Below are 9,316 nucleotides of genomic sequence, written 5' to 3' on the forward strand. Positions count from 1 at the left end.
GGTTTTTTTTGCGATTTTTTACTGTGTGACTTTAACGGACAATTGCGCGGTCGTGCGACGCTGTACCTAAATAAATTTGATGTCCTTTTTTCCCACAAACAGAGCTTTCTTTTGGTGGTATTTGATCACCTGTGCGATTTTTTGATCATGCGCTATAAACAAAAAAAGAGCGTAAATTTGCAAAAATAACAATATTTTTCACATTATTTTTATATGAAATTCCCTAAAAAAAATGTAAAAATCAAAATTTTTTAACATTTTCGGCCAATTTGTTTTATGCTACATATGTTTGGTATAAAAAATTGCGAAAAGCGTATTTTGATTGGTTTGCGCAAAAGTTATCGCGTTTACTAACAAAGGGAAAGATTTTTGTCATTTTTGGTGTTTTTCTTTTAACGAGTAATGGCGGTGATCTGCAATTTTTTTTTGCGGGACTGCGGCGGACAGATCGGACCCTTGACTGACATTTTTGACACTTTTGGGGTTACCAGTGACATTACTGCAGTAATCAGTGCTATACATATGCACTGTTACTGTAAAAATGACACTGGAAAGGAAGGGGTTAACTGTATTGGAGAGGGAGGGGTTAAGTGTGTCCTAGGGGCGTGTTTCTATCTGTGATGGGACATGTCTACTATTGTAAAAACAGAGATCAACGGTTCTACATAGTAGAACCGTCTGATCTCCATTTTTACGCAGGGGAGAATGACGGGCGGCTTGTTTACATAAGCCGCCCGCCTTTCTCCCTCTCTACCGACGATCGCAGTGTGACCGGCGGATATCGGGTCGGCCGGTCACACGCACGGACTCCTCAGTGAACGAGCCAAGGCGGGCCTGCGCTCGCCCGATATTGCCTCACAAGCCGGTCACAGGCTAGTGACGTATATATACGTCACTCTGCCTGGCCGGGTCGGCAAGTGGTTAATATAAAACCCAGTCTATTTTTTTTTTTCGAGGAAAGATGGTAAAAGTTGTCCTTAACTGTCGTTTCTTTTTTTCTTTGTAAAATATAACACGAGCCAGGTTGTCAGGTGTGTCACATGACCTGTCATGCTGCAATAAAACCAGTACAAACTACCGCATGGATGCAATCAGTAATACAAATGAAACTCATGCTTTCTTATGCAACAAGTCATGTGTTGGGGAATTCCCATCAGCTGAAGTACAAGCAAAGTTACATATTGTTCCCACATTACCAGTGGGAATTAAAATCAAGCAAAGAGTCTGCCTTCTGAGTAATTTGTTAGATATCGGACCAGTAGTGTAATGGTGTACCAGCTACAAAGCAATTTTTGTAAAATCTAATTTTGTAATTTTTTTTTATTTTGGATAGGGTCTGAAATGGTTAAAAAGAATGCTTTGTTTGCCCTTTATTTCCTGTTCTGTAAACACAATAGGAAGCTGGAGGAAATCTCTCCAAAGGGAAATTTACTCACCAGAACAAGTCCCCCTTTTGAATATTTCCTTACTAGCCCTATTTTAGTGACAATGCAGAATTTTGGATTTTTCTTTAAGTCCCAGTGATAATGGTCATCAGAACACAAAGGGTGAATCTTCCCAGGGAGGACAGACAGCGGTAACAACATGACAGGGGTTCTACACCCCCTCACCACTCTATCAAAAAACAAAAAAAAGTTTGGGCTTTGAATATTATTTATGTTTAGGTGTTCTTTTAACCACTTTAGCCCCGGAAGGTTTTACCCCCTTAGTGACCAGGCCATTTTTTGCGATTCAGCACTGCGTTGCTTTAACTGACAATTATTGCGCGGTCATGCGACGCCGTACCCATATATAATTGATGTCCTTTTTTCCCCACAAATAGAGCTTTCTTTTGGTGGTATTTGATCACCTCTGCGGTTTTTCGTTTTTGTGCTATAAACGAAAAATGCGTCAATTTTGAAAAAACACCAATATTTTCTACTTTCTGCTATAAAACATTCCCAATAAAAAAATGTTAAAAATCTAATTTTTTTAGGCCAATTTGTATTGAGGCTACATATTTTTGGTAAAAAAAAATCCCAAAAAGTGTATTAGAATTCATTAAAGTTATAGCGTTTACATACTATGGGATAGATTTATGGACTTTTTATTTGTTTTATTAGTAATGGCGGCGATCAGCGATTTTTATTGGGACTTCGACAATGCGGCAGACAAATCTGACACTAAAGTACACTTTTTGGGGACCTTAAATCTGACACTAAGTGACACTTTTAGGGGACATTATTACAGTGATCAGTGCTAAATACTATGCACTGTTACTGTAATAATTACACTGGTAGGGAAGGGGTTAACACTGATGGTGATCAAGGGGTTAAATGTGAGCCTAGGGGAGTGATTCTAACTGTGGTGGGGGGGGGCATGGCTTGTGAAATGATCACAGAGACCTGTGTTCCTACATAGGCACTCTGTGATCATTCCAGGGAGAAGAACGGTCAGCTGTGTTTACAACAGCTGACCGTTCTTCTCTCTCAGCGGGGAACGATCACGGGTGTCTGGCGGCAATCGGAGCCGCCTGACCCGTGTATCGGAGTCCCCGCTGCCAAGTGGGGACGGGAGCGCGCCCCCTAGCTGCAGGCGTGCGACCGACGTATACCTACGTCGGTTCGCGCAGGAGGGGCTGCCTGCCGCTGTATAACTGCGGTGGGCAGTCCGTAAGTGGTTAAAAATCAATTCAGCCAGCACTTCTAATGACTGTTGGGCTTCAAGCAGTATTAACCCAAAAGTAAACGTATTTTATTGCAGCTTATCAATTCTCAGATTTGATGGCTGTATTCATTTTATTTTCCTGGTGCATCATGGCAGCAAACAATGGGGGCGGAGCCACAACCCCATTGTAAGCTGCACACCAGGAAAGGAAAACTATGAAAAGGTGAGTATACCATTTTATGTTTTTTAGGCTTCCTTTCTTCTATTTTCACCTGGTGATCCAATCAGGAAGTTTGTTTTTTTTGCAAAAGAACAAGTTCTACAGCAGAATGTATCAGTTAGAGAAAAGAGACAAACCATTTACCACTAGCAAGGGTGCTTACAAGGATTAGCTTTTATTTATTTTTGTAAAATCTTTAACCCAAAAGGAAGGAAACTGTTTGCTGTAACTTCCTGTAACTGCGCAAAAGTTATTGTGTTTACTAACTAAGGGAAAGATTTATGTCATTTTTGGTGTTTTTTTTTTTAACGAGTAATGGCGGCGATTTGCGATTTTTTTGCGGGACTGCGACATTGCGGCAGACAGATCGGACCCTTGACTGACATTTTTGACACTTTTGGGGGTACCAGTGACATTACTACAGTAATCAGTGCTATACATATGCACTGTTACTGTAAAAAATTACACTGGCAGGGAAGGGGTTAACTTTATTGGTGATGCAGGGGTTAAGTATGTCCCTAGGGGCATGGTTCTAACTGTAAAGGGGCGTGGCTAGTGATGTAACCACAGAAACATACGATCCTACATAGCAGGATCGTATGATCTCTGCAGTTAGATCAGGGAGAATGACAGGCGGCTTTGTTTACATCAGCCGCCTGCCTTTCTCCCTCTCCACGGGATGATCGCAAGTGACCGGCGGACATCGGGTCCGCCAGTCACACGCGTGGACTTGTTAGGGAACGAGCGGGGGCGGGAGCGCGCCTCCGGCGGCGCGCGCGCGCCCCCTAGAGGCTCCGAGGCTAGCGACGTAGTACTACGTCACTTTCCCTGTACGGGGCTGACCGCCGCAGTAAATAGTCGTGCGGCGGTCGGCAAGTGGTTAAACTTGACAACCACTCACGGTATATATACGTCATTACTTTGACATTAAATACTGTTGTTATGGCAGTAGCCAGCTGCCATTATCCCAGTATTTTTTCATACCGTGGGCGATTCTGTGTCTGATAAAAGTGATCCCAACGGTAGATTTGTCACAGGATCACTTTTAGAGACAATAGGAGAGGTGCCCCCTCCCGCTGCTTCCAGGTCGTCTCCGGGCTTACCGGACCTGTCGGTTAGCCCCAAGCCAATCAGATACGAGCTGTGGTTGGGCAGGAAGCCAAGTTAGAGCAACATAGCCCCCACTCAGCTCTATGCCCTTGGAGGACCGGAGCGACGTTTAATGTCACTTCGGCCTTTCAGCCTTAAAGGGATGATTTTTTCTTCTCTTAAAGGCAAAATTACTTTATTTTTTTGCTTTTAAAGGTAAATGAAAGGTCTGAGATTTTTTTGACCCCAGATTTCTCAATAAAGAGAATGTCATGCTTACTTCTATTACAAGGGATGTTTCCATTCCTTGTAATAGGAATAAAAGTGATTAAAAAAAAAATTAAAGGTGATAGAGTAAAAATAAAAAATAAAAAGTAAAATAAAAAAACTATTTAAAGTGCCCTGTCCCTCTGTGTTACTTATTTACCTATAAGTAATCCTATATTAAGGCTTACCTATAGGTAGTGTGAATATCTCCCAAACGTGTACCGTTTAGGAGATATTTACATTACATGCAGTGCATGCGCTCTGAAGGTACAGCCACCCGTGCCATTCCTTCCGAGCCCTGTCCTGTGAACGGTGGCTCCCTGCGCATGCGTGGGAGTGACGTCATTGCGGCTCCGATCAATCACAGCGCCGGAGCACACGAACTTGGAAGAAACTCTGGGGAAAATGTCAGTGGTGACACCGATGTGCGGGCGCCGCTGCGGGGCTTCGATCTAAGGTATTACATAATGAGCTAGTATAAGATGCATACAAGCTCATTATGTCTTTGTCTTACAGGGTTTTTTTTTTTTCGTTTTTTTTTTGGATTTACAACCTCTTTACCTCAAGAATATTTTACTGAAATGGTGAAAAGTGTTTGCCTCTCTTGTTTTTGCAATACATGAAAGCTGCTAACGTGGCTGGCATCTATAGAAGAATGGTCATTTATGATGCTGAAAGAGAAAAGGAATGGATGAGAGGAAGATGGAGAGAGTGTGAGATAATAAAATATGGGGGGAGTGATGGTATAGGGATCGTAGTTAGTGTTGATGATTAGCAGAGTGTCCCCATGGGGACAGCACACACATAGGAGGTCATGGAGGATAGCTGAGCATAGAGTCTCTTATTGGTAGTTGACTCATTAGTTCACTTCACTATCTTTTCTCAGAAACTTACCTCATCTACTGACATGATCAGTGCACATCAGTGTCCCATCTACCGTTATAGGATCAGGCCTCACAGCTTATCATAACTTATTATCTCTCATAAGAACTGTCACACTGTGTGTCTTCATAGGAGAAGAGCGATTGAGCAACTGCTTCATATTAAATGATAATAGAAGAGCATAAGAGGAAGAACTTACATCATCACATATATTTAAAGTGGAGCTGTCCAGCATTGGATCCTACTGGCAGAGAAAACGCTGAACTTCTTATTAAATAAAAGGAGACAAAGGTTATTTTATGCTGACACAATATTTCTGTACGTATTCGAAAGAAGGAAGTCCTATACTAATTTTAAACCCTAAACGATGTGTATTGTAAAAAGAACATGTGAATATGAATGGTCAGATAGTCATCATTGTTTTTTTTCCACTGATCTCTACATCTTTCCTAGCACTCCGGACACAAGTAAATATAGTTCTCCATTTAACCACTTGTCGACTAGCTGCCGTAGTTTTTTGGTGGCAGGTCGGCTCTGTCCCGCCAAAAGTTGTACCTGTACGTAGCTTCACAAGACCGCTAGCGGGGGTGCCCATTCGCCACAGGAGAGGCTGATCAGCGGGTCCGGTGGCCGCGATTGCTGGCGGGCACCCGCAAGCGCTCCCCATGGTGACAGAACGGCGGTCTGCTGTTGTAAACACGGCAGACCGCTGTTCTGTCAGGGATGAACACAGGGATCCTGCCCGGCATCAGTGGGAGTAAACGATTTCTCAGGCTTGGAGGTCATTGGGAGTAAAGCAATTACATATAGTAGCACCTGTGGTAAGTAGAACGAGGAATTGTTCCCCACCTGGAATTAGTGGGAAGAGGAGTGCCCCATCATCGGTATCAATGGGAGGAATACTGCCCCATCATCGGTATCAGTGGGAGGAATACTGCCCCATCATCGGTATCAGTGGGAGGAATAGTGCCCCATCATTGGTATCAGTGGGAGGAATACTGCCCCATCATCGGTATCAGTGGGAGGAATAGTGCCCCATCATTGGTATCAGTGGGAGGAATAATGCCCGATCATCAGTATCAGTGGGAGGAATACTGCCCCATCAGCGGTATCAGTGGGAGGAATACTGCCCTATCATTGGTGTCAGTGGGAGGAATACTGCTCCATCATTGCTATCAGTGGGAGGAATAGCACCCTATCATTGGTATCAGTGGGAAGAATAGTGCCCCATCATTGGTATCAGTGGGAGGAATAGTGCCCTATCATTGGTATCAGTGGGAGGAATACTGCCCCATCATTGGTATCAGTGGGAGGAATACTGCCCCATCATTGGTGTTGAAAGGACATTGGCCCCAAGCCAACCAGATTTGGGGCCTCAAACAACTTTCACGTTGGCCAGAATGGAGCTTGAGATGCAAGGCTATAAAATAACTCATGGAACACTTTATAAAATATTGTTAGTCAAATGAATGCTGAATGACAAACAGATGTAACATACAAGAAGGACATGCAAAAGAAGTTTCCTCTGAAATCATACATGATGCCATCCAAAAAATTCCTGTATGTGTAATCTGTATTCCACCATCTATCATCCAAATTTCCCTTGTTCTGTTTGTATCATCTACAAACACCCAAGTTTTCAGCAGTGCAAGGAAGTTGAGGCATAGACTCCACTAGATAAATTGTTACACTACCTCTGCCAGCTGCCTTCTTCCCATCTTCATATACTGCATCCTGTTGCTATCTCTTACCCAGATAAATAAGTGAAGCACATGCACCCGACCATCCAAATGATGTAAAAAAAAAAAAACGTGATTCATCAGACCAGGTCCCCTTTTTCATTGATCCATGGTCCAGTTTTGATGCCCACGTGCCCAATTTAGGTGCTGTGGGTTGTAAACATGGGTCAACATGGGCACCCTGACTGGTCTCCTGCTAAGCAGCCCCATGCCTAAACTTTGATGCACTGTGTGTCACCTTTCTATAGGAATCAGCAATAACTTTTTCAGCAATTTGAGCTACAGTGGTTTTTCCCTTGGATCGGACTACATGGGCCAGCCTTTGATCCCCACATGCATCAATGAGCAATGGCTGCCCATGACCCTGTCACCGGTTTTCCTTCCTTGGAGCACTCTCTTGACATGTTCATTTGTTGCCTAATATATCCCACCCACTGTCAGGTGCCATTGTCACAAGTTAATCAATGTTATTCATTGTACCTGTCAGTGATCCCAATGTTAGTGCTGATCAGTGTATATGTACACATTACATTTTCCTTCTCTGTTCTATTAGGTTAAAACTTTAAAGCTTTAAAGCAAACACAAGAAGATCTGCAACTAGTATATAAATAATAAGAGCCTCCTGCCTGATAGTGGCACCATTATTGCCTGCACACACCTCACCTGCAAGATGTTTGTAGGGAAAAGGGCAACGATGAAGCGCTTGCCCTCTCAAGAAAAGCTGGTCACCAAATACTGATTGTTCAGGTGCATTTGTGGGGGGGGGGGTGCAGTGTGTGGCAGTAAATACACAGAGTCCAGTTGCAAAAACAGAACTGTATTGAAATTAAAGTTCAACAAAGCGGAACTACGCGGTGGGAAGACAACCCAACTGGGCCCACTTACAGAATGTTGCAGCGAAGAGTATAGTAGAAGGTGCACAGACAGCGTCTTTCTTGAGGGGTGGAATCTGGCCTGGCAAGTTCCTACCCAAACTGGGAAGCTTCCAGGAAAAATGCCATGTCCCTGCACTTTCCCACTCATCTGGAACCTTCCCTGCTCCTAATTACTGTCCCTGACAGACAGGTGACCTTTCCTTACACTGCTCACAAGCTAAATGTGCGACAAGCCTGGGAGCCAGGGTCTTAAATAGAGTCTGCCCGACCCAAGGTGGCTGCCAGAATCACATTGGGCACCAGCATCCAATCAGATGGCTCTCTCAGTGACCCAGGAAACCATAGATGAACCATGTTCCTGACTTCCTCTCTCTCAGCAATGCACCTGCAGTCGTGCGCCACCTGCAGTGGAGAAAGTAGACTGCTCTGGCCTACACGCTGACTAAGGGAAGATTCCTGATATTTGTGTCCTCTCAGAACTTTGACCACCCGCTCAACCCCCAAAGAAAACAGTCTGGTCCATCCAGAGTCCAGTAGCAATATGAGAAGAAAACTCTCATGTTCATCATAATCTTTATAGGCATCACTAGCATCCTTCTCTTCAGCACTGTTGTGAATTCCGCATCTTTATGCATTACTAACAAGACCAAAAAAGATTTAGGTTGGCTTTGGCAATAGGATTGCTGCATTAACTAAGGGGCATTTCTTACCTGGCTTGGCTGTTGCTTCCAGATCTCACCATCTCCCAATTAGCTACCAATTCGCCACTGCTGGCAGAAAGGGTTTGGTGTGAAGAGCCAGGGTTATGGAGAGATACTGATCATCAGCTCATAGTGTGAAGTAAAAAGAGTTGAATATATGACTAAAGTGTAGTTCTAGATTGTATCCTGTTCATGGCTCCTATACTACATTTTCAATTCACAGAACAATAATCTCATGATGAAGACTTGTGTGGAGAAGGCTGAGATATGTAGGTCTCCTAAGGGAACCATGGAGGACCTGTGCAATGTTACTTAGAAGTATAAAGTGTTAATAATGACACTTCACTCATATATTTGAGTCAAGGTTGCCAACTGTTCAGAATTTTTATGGATAGTTTGTGAAAAGTTCAAGCTAATTACGGCTGTCTGTAAACTTTATAAAGAAAATTAAATGTCCTTAAAAGTATCGATCTTTCTTACATTTTAATAAAAGGCAATTACCGACAAAAACTCTGCGTATGTTGTGCAGCATGCTGCAGTTTAATGCCAACCTTTCCACGCATTGATCTGGTCACACATCTATGTATAGGAGATGAAAGGGAGGGGATTTGCTTGTAGTCCAAATCAGGAGAGTGTCCTAGGGTGGCAATGCTGCCCCTGTAAAATTACAATACAGTGAGTGAGTGTTGTCACCCTATTACAGGAAGTGTGTTACTGGCAGAATCACTAGGTGAAGGCCATAGATGGAATTTCTCATGGGTTGCAGGAAAGAAATTTGCTTGATTTCCCCATCAACGCAGACAGGGTTTACAGGGGAATCCCTCCGGAGAAGCCATTGTGTTTTCCAGGCAGAGGGTGGTCGGGGTTCGGTAAGCTGTCCCCGCCAGGAGAGCACAG

This window comes from Pelophylax lessonae (genome assembly GCF_965119305.1).
Source record: "Pelophylax lessonae genome assembly, chromosome: 3".
NCBI lineage: Eukaryota > Metazoa > Chordata > Amphibia > Anura > Ranidae > Pelophylax > Pelophylax lessonae.